Source organism: Galleria mellonella, unplaced genomic scaffold (genome assembly GCF_026898425.1).
Source record: "Galleria mellonella isolate WM207_F2 unplaced genomic scaffold, CSIRO_AGI_GalMel_v1 utg625, whole genome shotgun sequence".
Taxonomy (NCBI): domain Eukaryota; kingdom Metazoa; phylum Arthropoda; class Insecta; order Lepidoptera; family Pyralidae; genus Galleria; species Galleria mellonella.
The window spans coordinates 668,928-685,994 of record NW_026442129.1 but is presented as its reverse complement, the minus strand read 5'-3'; the positions used below and the strand labels follow the sequence as shown (position 1 = coordinate 685,994).

Here is a 17,067-nt window from a genome sequence, read left to right as displayed (position 1 = left end):
GTAGGAAACGCCAGTCATCTTACAGAAGACATGAATTGGTAAAGGTGATATGTATCGCATTTTCGTATTTTCGCTATTCTGTGAATAGATAGATAGATACTATTTATTGTTTCCTCCAAAAGATTACAATAGTAAACTTATTATAAATATAAACAATTACAAGAAATAATTACAATGAGATAACAATGAACGACCTTATCACTAAAATCGATCTCTTCCAGGCAACCTTTGGATGGAGAGGAGTAATTATAAACAATTGGATCAGAGGCACGATGAAAAATTCTGTTAATTCTAAATATGGAGATGTGATACATGTAATATTATAATATAGATGCATTTATATAAGTAACGTGGTAATGAAGCATACGGTTCTTCATTTGATAAGCGGTCACCGCATCTCATGAAGGCTTTACGGATGTTTATCATCCGCCATCACTCGCAATAATAGAGGAAGTACTCGCGTGTTGCATGTTTTTGAGTCATCAAGACAGTACCAAGTAATTTCACAGGCATACCTTATCCTTAAGATCGAAACATAACATGCAAGATAAATATGTACAGTAGAAATTCGTGGGACAGAGATGCTGACGACTGTATCTGCCTCTAGTTTAAGTTGAGCAGAAGAAAAGTCTTTTTTTTTTAATTAATGATAATGAAATAGTGACCCGCCTGCATTAACGGAATACGCTTGTGGGGTACCAGTGAGGGAAGATAGGTGAGAATGAAAAAGCAGGTCAACTAGCCCATCGTAATGAACACACTTGGAACTCAGCACGATGGTTTCAGGCGGGGAGCATGGGAGGTCAGCCTGATAGGGTATATTGCTAGCGATGGGACTGATAATTCCCATTACTAATAATTCTTTTCCCCCAAGAAGGAAATAGTATAGTCGTCTGTATTGTTCATAATGGACTAGAAGATCTTATTTAGAATTAAAGTTAGTTTTACTGCCCAAAATATTTTTAATTTGGAAGCAGGTATGCCATAAATGACCACATTAAGGATATCCACTGCATAATATTTTTTATAGATATATAAATATACTACTATTATGTATGGTTGTGTGTTCAGAGACAACTCAGAACATCCGATTAAATTCAGAAAAGATCATTTCCTAAATTGTCTCGACCGAGAATCGAATCCAAGATCACATTAACACAAATAAACGTGTACTCACCACTGGATCAAAAGGTCATGAAGTGATAGCTGTTCTCTGCATAACAAACTCCAATGGATATGTATAACACGAAACAATTTTGGAAGATTTTTATCGAAACGTTGTACAAAAGTGTAAACACCGGGTTGGTGTCACTGTGACCTTAATACAGCAGTAAATATTGTCGAGTTTTTATAGTGGGTGACTAATATAATGTAATAATAGATAGAATCTGTTAATAACAACAAAATTAAATGTCGCGCTAAGATTCCTGAAATTATGCCAACAAACAGCAATTCTGTTGGACTATTAGCGAAATTTCGTTTTTTTATACAAGTTCTCTTTAATATACAGTCAGAAGTCTTAATTTTCTTAAATTTTTTTAGTTCTTATTTATTTTCAAGTGTTACTTTTTTTTTTTAATAGTTATACAGGTATTATTCTCAAATAATGTGTTGTTCTCAAAAAATGGATAGCTTTGTTAACACCATGAGCATTATTATTGACAAGGTTGCTGTAGTTTTCAATAGTAGATATTGTTTAATTTGTTTAATTTTGTGTTGCCTTCACTTGTATTACATTTGTGCAAACTTTAGTGGCTGTCAAAATACTATTTAAGTGTCTTATTATGTATTGTTCTAGCTGTTTGTTTGCCTTAAATAAATAAATAAATGTCATTGACTACCGAGTCAGTTGCGACTAGGTAAATTATCCAACTCCTACAAACATTACGAGGGCAGATGAGAATGTTTGTAAACATGTTTTTTTTTTCAATGGATATAAATGGAACGGTAACCCAGCCAATGATTGTAAACGTCGGTGGGGTAATAGTGGCAAAAGATAGGTATTTATGAAGTCTGGTCACGTTCGACAAATCTATACATCAACATACTTCCACATTTTTTAACTCAAATACCTATTTTAACTTAAATACCTTAACGCCGATATTGTCTAGCTAAATATCGGCCATAATGATTTTTTTTTAGATTAATCTTTTAAAATATGCTAATTTCAAGGCGCATGAGTCAATACAACACCTTTACCCATACACCTTTGATTAATTTATAAATTAATCATACATCAGGGTAACATATAATACTTATTATAGTAATTAAAGTGAGAATAAATTAAATATTGTTAAGTATATACTTAAAGAGCATCTTCTATCCTTATGAACACATTTTATTTATATATATGTGTAAGTATATACATGTATGTGTTAATATACCGCTGAGATTGCTCCTTTCCACTTCGCGTTTACTGAAACAGAACTCTTGTAGAGTTAAGCTCACCTTTGTACATTTGCTTTCTATTGTCATATATCTTTACGTATTACTAAAGTGAACAATAAAGTATTAAATAAATAAATAAATAAGAACAGCAGTAATATATAGTTAGTCCTTATTAATATTATAAACGTAAAAGTGGGCTTGTTTGTTGGTTGCCTCTTGGTTCACGGCACAATCAAACATGAAATATGGCGTACATCATGGTATTTGATATAAAAAAGGATATAGACTCCTTATTGCTGCTCATGTCTATAGGCGACGGTTGCTACTTTCCATCAGGTGGGCCGTCAGCTTGTTTGCCATTCTAAGTTGTATAATAAAAAAATAAAAAAAATTAACCCAATCGATCGAAATATTCCGGTCACGCATACGAACAAAGTCCGGGATATAAATTAGTAGCTCATATACTATCAAGATTTATTTGTTACGGCTTAGGGAGACTTACTTAATGACAAAAGTCATTTGATTGGACACCTCTGTCCCATTCGTGTTTCTACCGTGAAGCAGTTGTGTTTACTTGGCTGTGTTTCGGTTTGAAGGGTGGGGTATGATAGTGAATTTACAGGATACAGAGGGAGTAACACCTGAATCCTCAGGAATGGCAACGCATAGGTGTGTCATAGGCGAAAGAGTATATTCTGTTATGTCCAAAGTACTGCTCATGGCGTAGTACTCTATAGGCGACGGTTACCACTTTCAATCAGGTGGGCCGTCAGCTTGTTTACCATTCTAAGTTTTTTTGTAATTTTAAAAATTCTTTCACCTGTAAAAAGCTACATTATTAAAGTATAACATGGGCTTGTATTTTATCTAATTTTCTTTTTATTCTTTTTTTTTACTTTTTTTTTAAATATTTAAACATCAATGTACAATTATATAAATAAATGTACATATGGTGGACTTAACACCTAATGGCGTTCTCTTGAAGTCAACTAGTATAATTTTAAAAGTTGCTAGTAAATTATAAAAAACGTATGCAGACACGTCTGGCTTAGAGATCGTTAACATAACACAGTATCACTAGAGAGTTTGTTCACAAGAAAGTGTCGGTACAAAGAAAGGGTTTCAGTTCAAGCCAGTGAAAAAGGTGACGGATGAAAAGATGTTAGAAACAGTGGTACAACGCAAGGTGAAAGGAAACAGGTACCTGGACACGATTGTAGTGATCTATCGATGATGGTCAGATAAATCATTTGTCGTCATTGAAGCGTATGTGTATGTATATAGACAACGTTGTTCATGCAAAAATAATAAATTTTCATTACGCTATTCACTTAGGAATGAAGTCGGATATATTTTATTCATGTTTTTTTATGCAACTTAGAATGGCAAACAAGCTCACGGCCCGCCCGTTGGAAACATCTTCATTAATTTTAATACTAGTATTTAGTATTCTTAATAACATGTATTTATTTTTTTTATTTAATTTTTAACTGATATCAAATTGTTGATTTTTTATAACAACACGTTGGCAAACAAATATTTGACTGTCTTTATTTTACAATGTGTTAATTACAGTTTGCAATTATTACAAAAAAATATCTATTTTAAATCAATATTTAAAATGAAACCATCATCATGATTATCACTGCCATAGCTTTCCCCACCTTAGTGGAAGACTGTGTTGAATTTTAAAACTGGTAAATTTTCTTATTTTTGTCAAAATTATTTTTACATATATACAAATGAAATTTTTTGATTATCCGCAGCAAAAAAATTTGACTCTCAATATATATTATCATATATGAAATAATATATAGTTTTAAGAGGATATTTAAAATGAAACATTCATGATTTCCATTGTTTCTGCCTACCCTAATGGGAGACATTGGCGTAAAAGACAGATATTATGTAAAAATGTATGTATATATATATAGTATTTCATTATTATCATCATATCTGCCGTTAACTGACTACTGCTGAATGGGCCTCCCCAATAGTTTTAGCCAACAGTTGCCACGCTTGGCAGGCGACTTGGCAACCGCAGTTAGGCTTTGGTGATGTTCTCTACGATATTATTACATATCATACATGAAAATAAATAGAAAATTTAACTCAAAATTCTAGAAAGTAAACAGGAAAATAAACGGTGCACGACCATCCAGTTTAGGGTGTTCAGAAAAAGCGAATATTTTTATTTGTTCGAGGACATAACCGGTCTGGGTACTTGCAGTATACTTCGCGAGTACCTACTGGACTCGGTGACACGCATTCATTCTTGACTTCTTGTTGGCGAGCGACCAAATGCATTCGGGGAAAATAAATTCGTATTTGGAACAAAAAATGGGGTTTGCGCGTTGATACACGACGCAAACCGAGGATGCACGATCGAAGACTAAAAACCGACATTAAAAAAAATTAAACGCCCTCGAAAATTGAATTATGCACTCATTTATTGCCAGCCAGTTAAATATGCCGATTTGTTCTTACAGATTTTGTGAAAACATGATGACTTAAACAAATAAATAAATTTGTAATAAAAAATTTGGATAAAATAATAAGATGCAAAAATGTGGATCTTGAAAGATGGATACAAGGGTTCCTTCAGGGTCTAAGATACGTAAACTCTAGTATTGGAGGCGCTCATAGGTCGACGATGACCTCTTAACATCAGATGGACCATATGCCTGTTTGCCATTTTAGTGATAAAAAAAACACATACTTTCTGCAAAAATATATAATATATAAATAACTAGCGACCCGCCCCGGTTTCGCACGGGTACAATGCTGATATTAAATATACTACAGAATACTATTTCGAATTTATATTTTTTAATATATCATACCGTACTTATAAGTACGATAAAATTATTAGTGTTTCTCTACAATATTATGCGTATATTATATATATCTATCTATTCAAACAAGCACGGCCCAAATCCGATGGAAAGTTTTCAAGATCTAACATATATAGCAGTACCATGTACAAAAATCGATTGTTTCGCCCATGTCCCATTCGTGTTTCAACCGTGAACCGTGAAGTGTGTTTGCATGGCTGTGTTTCGGTTTAAATTCACGCCATATGGCGTTAATTTACTGAAACACAGCCAGGAAACACAACTGGGACAGTCCTCAGGAATGGCTTTTGTACAAAGTCTCATGGGCGAAATTCACTATATCTGTTAAAAAAACCATGGTACTGTTTTAAAGATCTAAGCATACATAGACTATAGGCAGACGATTACCACTTTCCATCAATACTATATAGCTTGTTATACCATTTTAAATTGTAAAAAAAATATTATTAAAAAAAACTATTAGATAAAAATTTACACTTGATATTACAACAAATTAAGCGATGACTAATTAGTGCAAATATCGACAATTCGATTCTTATCGCATTTTCACAACATTATCACGTTAATAATCATGTTTGTTATTTTAACCTAAGCAAGGCGTGAGATAACGCTGTGTGATGGACCGGTGCAATGATGTCATCCGCACAAAGAAACAAACGACACATCTAGATATTAATTATATCTTCTTATTTGTGTCAAGGATCCACCGAAACATGAGAACAGAGTTTATTGGCAGTACTGGCCACTTTTCTGTATTTTTATTTCTTTTGTTGTTCAAACCGTTGAAATTTATAAAAAAAAAAACAGACGTTCTAAATTTGATTGTATTTATTTTTGTACGTTACGCGATATCTTAGTTAAATGTAAACAGATGTTATAAATTCTTTTTTTTACGGCTTATTTAAAAGGACGATCTTAATTCGATGGTACTGTTTGATAATTAAAATATATGATTATTATACATGATAATTTTTTTTACAACACAGAGAGCAAACGAGCATGCGGCTCACCTGCTGGTAAGTGACTACCGCCGCCCATGATCACATACAACACCAACGGCATTGCAGGTGTGCTGTCGCCTTTTAAATTGCCGCATATTATTAAAAAAAAAAAACAATAATTTTTTGCAATTAGAAATTGATCACATGGCACTGATGGTCAAACTGATGGAAAGTGGCAATCAAAACCATGGCATGGCAATCAAAATCTAAATAAAATCAGCACCATGGACATCATAAAACACACATACACAATGGCGCTCATAGTATCTTTCACGGGTTGCAATTTCCGATAAATACCACTAGCCATATAAAACAACGCCATCTAGAGTTAAACTAAGCTGAGCTTGTACTACATAACTGATAAAAATATACAGTAATACATATAAAACATCCGAATTAAAACAATTATATTTAAGAAATACAAATGTTTGTATTGCACGAGAATCGAACCCGCGAACATCGGGAAGTAAAGCGATGTATTAAACCGATAGACTACCCAAGTTTATCAATCAATCATGATTAAATAATGACATATCTCCCATATTTAGAACTAACAAAATTTTTCATCGTGCCTCCCACCAAATTGTTTATAATTACTCCTCTCCATCCAAAGGTTGCCTGGAAGAGATCGCTCTTAGCGATAAGGCCGCCCATTGTTTTCTCATTGTGATCATTTCTTGTAATTATTTATATTTATAATAAGTTTACTATTGTAATCATTTGGAGGAAACAATAAAGTGTATCTATCTACCTACAATCCCTTAATAGGAAGCGACATATTATTGAAGAAAGCTGCATAATTAATAACATTATCTTCACGACTAATATGTCCGGAAAGGGTCATTGGATTTATATACATTTCCCAACATCCGTTTGAACCAGTTCACAACATATTAATTAACGTATATCACAGACAAAACTGCCGACCGGTCATAAGTATTTTTGATACCAGCGGGTCTACCATGAAATGAAATTCCGAAATTTCGGACTCAATTTCGCGTTTTTGTTTATACCAAAATCAGACCAATAAATGGAGTTTAACATTTCGTTCGTTATACATCCTATTATAAATGTCCAAAGGAACAGTATTTTAACATTTTTAATATTTCCAAACGGCACGCATTATGTAATTTTAACATCAAATTTGTGTTTCGTTTGGCTCCGAAATTGCGGAAAACATTTCATGGTAGGCCCTCAGACCATTTTAATGAGTTAAAAAAAGATCTAACATATTTTTGATCGCTCTTTACAGTCCATATTTCGTTTAAGACATTTACTGTGTAAGGAATAGTTTATAAAACCTATATATCTTATTATATTTGATTACTAAACTTATAATAAATCTGTAGAGAGGTCAATTCTGTACATGAAATATATTTCCAAAATATCTCGTCAGTCAGGCGGTGATTAGTGATCGATACTGATGCCAAAAATGCAATCAGTAAATTTTTTGTCTGTCTGTCTGTAAGTTCGTTATAGAAACAAAAACTACTCGACGGATTGTAACGAAACTTGGTACAATTATTCTTCATACTCCTGGGCAGGTTATAGTATACTTTTCATCACGCTACGATCAATAGGAGCAGAGCAGTGAAGGGAAATGTTGGGAAAACGGAAGAAGCTACTCATTCTTAAGCTTCCGTCGCGTGTGCAGCTTTAATGGCCACTTTTTAAAATGCTGTAAATATTTATTAGGTATAATTTCGTTTGACATTACGAAAATATCAACTGGGCGATTAGAGTCGTCAAGTAAACTGTCGGGAAAAATTATGTATGGGTACATAAAGATTTTAGAAATGTTCAAGTGGGGCATGACACAAAAAAGTTTGGGAAACACTGCACCAACCAGTGAACGAAACGGTGATATGTGTGTACAGTGGATGGACCGAATGGACGCACTGCAGAATCGTAAACAGGAAAGTATTGATTCGTTTGTAGGCATCTCTTATCAATGTACGTACCACGTAGTGGTATAAATCTACGCGACATTATTTGATGGATGATAATGGAATGGTGGCCCCGCCTGCGCTATCGGTATACACCGGCGGGGCACCAGTAAGGGATGATAGTTGAAAATAAAAGAGCAGGCCAGTTAGCCCATCGTGATAAATACACCTTAAATTCTGCACGTTGGTTTCCAGAGGGGACCACGTGAAGGTCGACCTGTTAGGGTATATTGCTAGGAATGGGATTGGTAATTTGCATTACTAACAATCCCTTCCCCCCTGAAAAAGCAGGTCAGTTAGCCCATCGTGATGAATACATCTGGAATTCAGCACGACGCTTTCCTGGGGGAACCACGTGGGGGTCGAACTGACAGGGTATATTGCTAGCAATGGAACTGGTAGTCCGCATTACTACCAATCCCTTCCACCAGCGACAATATTGATGCAGGCCACAAGTACCTGCATTTTTTAATGGGTGAAATTAGAATGGTAACCGTGCCTGCGCTAGCGGTTTACAAAGCCAAGAGCACCACAGAGATATTAGGTGAGAATAAAAACAGGTCAATTGAAATTGACTAGTGTACTTTCTATCAGGTGGGCTGTCAGCATGTTTGTCATTGGATGAATAAAAAAAAATTAAAAGTTAGCGATCCTATCACCGCGTAACAGATTTTTTTTAATCCTTTGAGTGCCGACGAGCGCCATCACGCTCGTGCGCATTGCAACTAAAACTGCCACGAGCGTCATAGCGCTCGTGAAATCAGTCGCTGTTTAGCTTGCTGTAAAAAAAAAATATATTAAATTTGGATTATTTTTGGAGGAGATGCAGTTTTTTTAGAGACAAGGGTAAATGACACCAACACGACAAAGATTTCTTTGGCATTTTTAAGGAGATATGAGTAAAAAACAATGGCACTAAAAGGGTTAATTACATAATATTCACATTTAAACACCGCTAGCTATTAATATATTTTTCACAAATTTTACGTAAAATTAAAAATAAAGAATAACTAAACCATTAAATTTGTTTCATTGAAATTAAAATCAACCAATTTCCTTATTAAACGTTTATAAATGGTATCTCGTATTGAAACATCATTGAATTATCTGAACATCCATCCGTCAATGTCAGCGGGTGACGGGGTCTCACTCTTGCAACGCCTATTTCTTTCTGTACAATTATGGGACAAAAAATAAACATATATTATACAGTACATATTGTACAGATGGTAAATTTACAGAATTACATACCTATTTCCATTTACATTATTTTTATGTTATTTATTTATATTTTATTATCTTTTTATGTTTTTTTTTTTTTCGCGAAAGTTGTTAATTTAGTTTTTTTTTCTATGTGAAAATTTACATTCAATAAAAATACCCAATTTTTCGAAAATAAAACTTTATTATAAATATCGAAAAGGTATAGAAAAAAAGTAATTTCTTTTTATGTTTCTTCCTATTTACTATTATTATTTCAGCCGTTAACTGTCCACTGCTGAACATAAGCTTTCCTCATAAGGGAAGTTCTGCCAGTAGATGCCACGCCTGGCAGGCGGGTTGACAACCGCAGTTAGACTTTTAGAAATATTTTAAGAGGGACGCTGCTGCCCATCCTAAGCCCTCCCTTAATCACCACTTACGAGAGACCTACACGGAGATTCCTTCATATAAATTGAATAAAACAAACGACGATAAAATTGTAAAAAAGCCTATGAAAACTATTTCTAACTAAACTATTACAAACCAGAGGATTGGCGTAATAAATTAATCCGACTAGAACCTCTCCTGGAACCCCTGCACCTGGGGTTCTTCAAAAGGGGGGTAAAAAAATTTCTTCAGGGTCGGTAACGCGCGCGTAATTCCTCTGGTATTGCAAGTGTTCATACGCTACGGTAACCGCTTATCATAAGGTGGGCCGTATGCTTGTTTGCCATCTCAGTGGTATAAAAAAAATCTATTAATTTCGTTTCTGTTACCAGTATGGCTTTATTTATTCAATCAGAATGTCGTTATACGCCGGCGGGGATATTGTGGTTTGTGTGCCTATTGTGATGTGATAATAGCTCATAGATTCGTTTTCAACGCTCCACTTGCTGCATCAAAGAACCATGACATTTTTTCTACAACACAGGGGGCAAACGAGCATGCGGCACAGCTTGCCTTCACAGCCCTAGTGTTCTAAGTCCCATTGACCAATATACATATATTTCCTATTCCCATTCCTGGTTTCCTTTGTCGCCCACACCTACCATCCTTTACTGGTGCCCCATTAGGGTATACGGATAACACAGGCGGGGTTACAATTGTATTATCAACCATTAAAAAAAACACCTGAAAAATGGCAATGCATGGGCACATTAGCATGGGCGTCTGTCTATAGTATTCATGAGAGATACTATGGACAGATGCCCATGCTACTGTTCGCATCTATAGGCAACAGTTGTCATTTCTCATCAGGTGGACCGTCTGCTCGCTTGACATTCTAAGTATTATTTAAAAAAAAAATGTAAAACGAGATTAATTTTAATATTTGCGTAGGCAGACTTCCGATTTCGTAAAGGTTAGCTCACAACGATTTATCTTTCGTCCTTTTACGGCATTATCAATAAATTAATTTGTTTAAACAGTTATTTTCAATAGCAAACCTGATAACCACACTACGTTAAAAAGTTATTTAATTCCAATCGAATATTTTTGAAATACATGCAACTTTTTAACCAACTTCAAAAAGAACGAGGTTCTTAATTCGACCATTTTTATTTTCATACTGCGTGCCCGTTTTATGCAAAAGATGCAAAGGAATGTAGCTTCACAATTATAACAGATCTCTGAGAACTGTTATTATTGGTTATTAGTGACTAATAAACAATGACGATGATCTCAAATGTTGGAGGGAAGCAGTTTTTATGTTTTATGAAGTCACTCCGCTCGTTTCAGTGTTTCTGATTTTAATTGAATAATTACAACCATACTAAAGTTGTATACACAAAAGTGTTATACCTTAAAATATATTTTTTTATGCAACTTAGAATGGCAAACAATCTGACGGTCCACCTGACGGAAAGTGGTAACCGTCGCCTATAGACATGAACAGTACCATGGACATAACAGAGTATACTGTTTCGCCCATGATACCCCGCATGCGTTGCATTCCTGAGGACTCAGATGTTATTCCTCTATACTCTGTAAATTCACTGCCATATCCCACCCTTCAAACCGAAACACAGCCATGCAAACACAACTACTTCACGGTTGAAACACGAATGGGACAGAGGTGCCCAAGCAAACGACGTTTGTACAAAGTCTCCCTCTGGTAATATATTCAATAAAAACATAATTTGCCTCATCGGTAAATGCTCTAAACAATCACGTTACTGCCAGAGCAAAGTGGCATACTATCACAATAATTAGAATTGCGTTACACAAAAAAAAAAGCGATATCAATTATGGCAAAACCACTAATTTTGAAAAAAAAATCTATAGGACTAATCTATAAGTACTTATATCCTTTCAGATAAAAAAAAAAGAAATTTTTCAAATAACGACGTTAGTTACGTCAGTTGTAAATCCATTGGTCGACCGATGAGGTAACTAACAAACATAAATTTGTATTTCTTACGACAGAATTCAGAACCTCCTTTTCGAAGTCGGTTAAAAGGAAATAACTCCACAGCGTAAACTAACATCATGAGTACAATCAGCCGGCGGCATCAGTGCAAGCGTTTAAGTTGAATTAAGCGTATGAGCGGGTGCGCGACGTGACACAATGATGTCATCAAATCGTAACACATTCAATTCTCTGATGATGTCAGCGGCGAGGTAAGGTCGAGGACGGGGGCGGGTGGAAGGCTCGGAGTTTTTATCAATACACTTTATATAAAAATGTATTATATAAATAATAAAAAAATATTTGACATCTTTATGTGGAATTTTGAACATCTATACTCTTTAACAATTTATTATAATAAGTAATTAACTAGTTTCGACTTTTAAAGCATTTTTAATGATTTTTCTTAATAGAGGTGGCACGATACGTCTGCCAATGTTAATGGTATTATATTATCCAATGATACAACTGACAAATTCAAGAGGAATTAAGAAGACAAGGCAATAGTGGGACTACTTGTCCCCATTACTGACAATCCCTGATCTCTGTTATCTTTGTAAAATATATAAAGGAACATCTATCACTTAATACATTATTAGTTATATTTTGCAATATATTTAATCTGAAAAATATAAACCAATTAGGAACCTTATATACAGTCAATAAAAGTATATATTTATTTAAATCAAGATCTCTCATTATCCCACAACAAGCATCTTAATACAATTATAATATAGCAACATACTTTTGCTTTTTATAAAATAAATAATTAAATAGACACATCACCTTGCGCTGTCATTCTGTAATAATATTAATTGTCAATTATGAAACCAAGATGAAATTTAATAAGAGAAAGGTACAGTTCATGGTTTATGTAACATTAGTATATAATATTTCATATGTCAAAATATAAAAAAATTTCATATATACTTATTAAGAGTCAAATAACAGCCACATCGATGTGACTCGTAATGACTTATTATATGTGATTTATTAATATTTATTTAAAATTCACCATTTTACCAAATCTATGTAAATAGTAATAACATGTACATATTTAAATCTTTAAATAAAATTAAGTATAACAATGCTTAACATTTACAATAACACTACACTATGACGAGTGATGGTCTAAATTGAACTTACGTAGTGAAAATCCTTTACAGACTTTTTTTTTATACAACTTAGAATGGCAAACAAGCTGACGGCCTACCTGATAGAAAGTGGTAACCGTCACCCTATAGACATGAGCGGTACCATGGACACAACAGAATATACTGTTTCGCCCATGATACCCCCCACACGTTGCCATTCCTGAGGGCTCAGGTGTTATTCCTCTGTACCCTGTAAATTCACACCATATCCCACCCTTCAAACTAAAACACAGCCATGCAAACACAACTGCTTTACGGTTGAAATGCGAATGGGACAGAGGTACCCAAGCAATCGACTTTTGTACAAAGTTTCCCTCTGGTAAAACATTTAAATAAATGTCCAATTAAGTAATAATGCTAAAATCCACCACAACATTGAAGAGACTTCCTAAAAATTAAAAACACATGCACCATCATACTTCTTTTATTTTCTAAACATTATATATTTGACTTGAAATATGTTCAGTTTCGATATTTATTAATTTCTAGGATTACCAACAAAATACAGAGAAGCATTTCAATACAATAAACTAGTGAATCACATGATCCCCAAACTGACTGTTGAGGGCCCTTATTTTTAAGTCACTGTAAATTAAAAATATGTCTTTTTCACATATGGAATCAGTATCTGTTATTTAAACATGTTATGGTGGACATAGAGATTTTTTTGATGGGTGAAAATGATATAGTAACCCCGCCTGCGCTAACGGGATACGCTGGCGGAGCACCAATGAAGGGTGATAGATGAGAATGAAAACAGATCAGTTAGCCCATCATGATGAATTCATTAGGAATTAACCATGATAACTTCCACCACCACCACCACCACGAGGAACCACGAGGAGGTTGACCTGGTTGGATATATTGCTAGCAATGGGATTCTCAGTCTCCATTACTAACAATCCCTTTCCCCCTGGACATAGGAGATTAGCAAGCTGCAAAAATAAAAACTTTAATTTCCAAAGAAGATTAAAAAATTTTCATATTTGTATTAGAACAAATACACACAGCGGGCCTCGCAAATATAAAACCCAGGCCCTATGAGACCTGCAGGCCCTAATTTAGATAGCTCTATGTTAATAGATGACACAAACATTTTGTTTTTGTATTACATAGATACATATTATTGCAATATTATGTAGATACTAATAATATTCACATTAAATACTGCATTATTGGTAAAATATTGCATTATAATATACCATTTATTATCTACTATCATAAATAAGAGATTAGATAAATAATTTAACAATAAGTTAACAATATTTATGTGAAATTTCCTTTAAATCATCAAAGAAGGAGAATATAAAAGAAATATTTTTTATTCAAATAGAATTGTTTACAAGCTCTTTCATGTGATATTTTTTTTATGATTCTACTTCTAAGTTCGGAATGTTGCAATCTGTTAAAAAAAAAAACTCACAAGAAACTTGACCATTACTTTTTGCATTTTACTAACATATGATGAATAACATTTCACTTAGATATTGTTTAGCAGTCAGGCTTCAAAATAATGCAGAAGTTTGTACTCCATTTCAATACAATAACTTAAACATTATGTATTTAATATTATTTTCCAGGGGATCCCTGCTCTGTCTTGTTTGAGGCAAATAATGTATTTTCAGACATGGCTTTGTACATAGCTGAAAGCTCAGCTCAGATTCTGGGGTGGGCACTCATATAAATTGTTATTAGAGATTATAGTATTTCAAAAAGAAAAAAAATATTAAATTAACATTTTTCTATCATTAGCCAGTATCACAACCCCTCAATGATGTTAGTGGTGAGTTTTTTAAAATAGCAGCTATTGTATTTCCAGAAGCATTAATCTAACCTACCCTGCATGTTTCAATATTTTTATTTATGATGGCCATAGGTTGATTATTAACCTTAGATTAAAAACTTCCTTTATTCATAAAAACTGTCACTTTCTTCCAAATTGGGAATTTAGCATAAAGGAAAGAGACAAATCAATAGTTAAAATAAGTTTAAAAGAAGTTTGATATTATTATAAATAAGGGGGTAGGTTCTTAGTCTAAGTTTATGATAGACTAAGAATATCTTTGTTTATAGATAAAAATATGATTATACATATATATCTGTTTAATTAGTTTATTTTTTTATGTAAATAAAAAATTATTTAGCATGTAATACTTCATTACAATAACAATGGCATGTGTAGAAAAACAAATTAATGCACTGTTTAATAATTAATTGTGAGTTACTTTTCACAAATCTGACTTTTAAAGTAAAGATGTTCCAAAAATATTGTACAATCTTTTAAAAACTTATGTAAATTAATTAAAATTGAAAGCACTATGTTGCAAACTGTTCTTAAAATGAATTACTCAAGCTATGTACATAAGGTAATTGGAATGTAACCTAGCAAATCAAAAATGTAACTACTATGTAAAATTTTATTTTACATAGTTATGATCTGTTTTATGTATCTAATAAATAAAATTAAAAAAAGGAAATATTTATTTATTTCTTAAAATTAAGTAACTGAGAAAAACAGTAAAACTTCACAGTTGATAATTTTAAAATTGTACAAAAAAAAAAAATCGCAGTTTTAATTAGTTTAATTAATTAATGACAGTTTTTATCAACATACCTACTTAACTTTGAATGAGTTTAGTAAGTAGTATTTTTTTTATAAATATACTTGTGGAATCCTGTTTTTACCAATATGTGACCTTGAAAAAATAAAAGTAACTTGTATTAATTCAAGAAGTGGTCTATTGATGTACAGAATTTAATTCAAATTTGTTCAGCACTTTGAGTAACAAATATCTTTACAAACTTTTATATTTATAATAATAATTAAAACAGAATCTATTTCACTTATTACAAATTGGCCTAACAGCACAACGCCGTAGTAAATAGAAACAGCTATATATAATTTAATGAATAAATAAATATAGTTATTTCATAATTTTAAACTCAAAATTTATTTAACATTAAGTACTATATATTTCGTACAAACTATTATTCACGTGCATGTTATATAGCCATTTCAAAAAACACGTTTTCTGCAACATGTATTATTAATATTCATACAGTGTATACAAGTATGTTTAAAAAGGGCCCGTGAGTATAACTCGTGCTAGCCAGCAAAGTGGGACGACCGGCGCCGCGCCCAAGGTACATACCCCACCCGCGTACCCGCACTCGATATATTCCAATACGAATAAAAAAATATTAAAACAAACATAATACTAAACATCACTGTGATATGATATGACCAATTACTACTTTAATTATTTGCCATTTTACACAATATCACTAAAACGCAATTAGCAGCCCTTCTCAAAAATATACTTCTAACTAGAATTAATATTACAAATCACATTTAACTTACCTGTTGATCAACAAGATCCCATTAAACGTGAAATTATAAAGCCGGTTAACACAATTTTCCACAAAAGACAGTGTTTTCAGCACGTAAACACAACGGTCGCACAAAAAGGTGAAATAAGTAAATAGGTAGCACTGTCACCACGGATACACTAATAGACCACTGTAAACACCGCTTATTAGTCCCGCCGACGAGTTTCTTATGTGAATAATTTGTACACGGGCTATCTATAACAATATTCATTCATTGCAAGGTGAAATCATTCGAGACGAGTGGCAGTTAGTTGCCTCAACCGACGAAACTACGGAGCGGGCGGAAGGGAGGGCGCGCGTCATCCGCCATATTGGAGGATTACGTCACCGCGACAGTTAACTTTTTTTATGATCATGAAGCCTTGGAAAGAAGTTAATCAACATAATTAATTTTAAACATGACATATTATTACAGTTTTAACAAACTTAAATATCATTAAAATATGAGTTATCAGAAAAATACACTAAGTAAATTCTATTTTAGAGTTGTTGTACAATATTAATAGACATATTAAAGAATAATCATTTAAATACAATTAGTCCTCTTCATTTTTTATTTGAATTAATTTTTTAACTCCTATGTGAAAGATAGATGTATTTTCACTACAAACGAACAGCAATAATTATTATACTTGATTATTATTATGCGATTTTGACGCCTGTATTCAGTATATAAGTATAGATACTATCCTTAATCTATGGCTAGAAATTTGTCAACTGTGG

At 33.2% G+C, this 17,067-nt stretch overlaps 1 protein-coding gene across 4 annotated transcripts in view; it reads right to left on the bottom strand.

The window, feature by feature from the left end:
- LOC113511301 (protein 4.1 homolog) overlaps positions 1 to 16,654 on the bottom strand; it is a 121,483-nt gene extending 104,829 nt beyond the window's left edge. For all 4 annotated transcript variants that reach the window (XM_052899666.1, XM_052899668.1, XM_052899669.1 and 1 more), the window contains exon 1: positions 16,316 to 16,654. The gene's annotated coding sequence lies outside the window, so the exon portion shown is untranslated. The remainder of the gene's footprint in view (positions 1 to 16,315) is intronic.
- Positions 16,655 to 17,067: the final 413 nt, after the last annotated feature.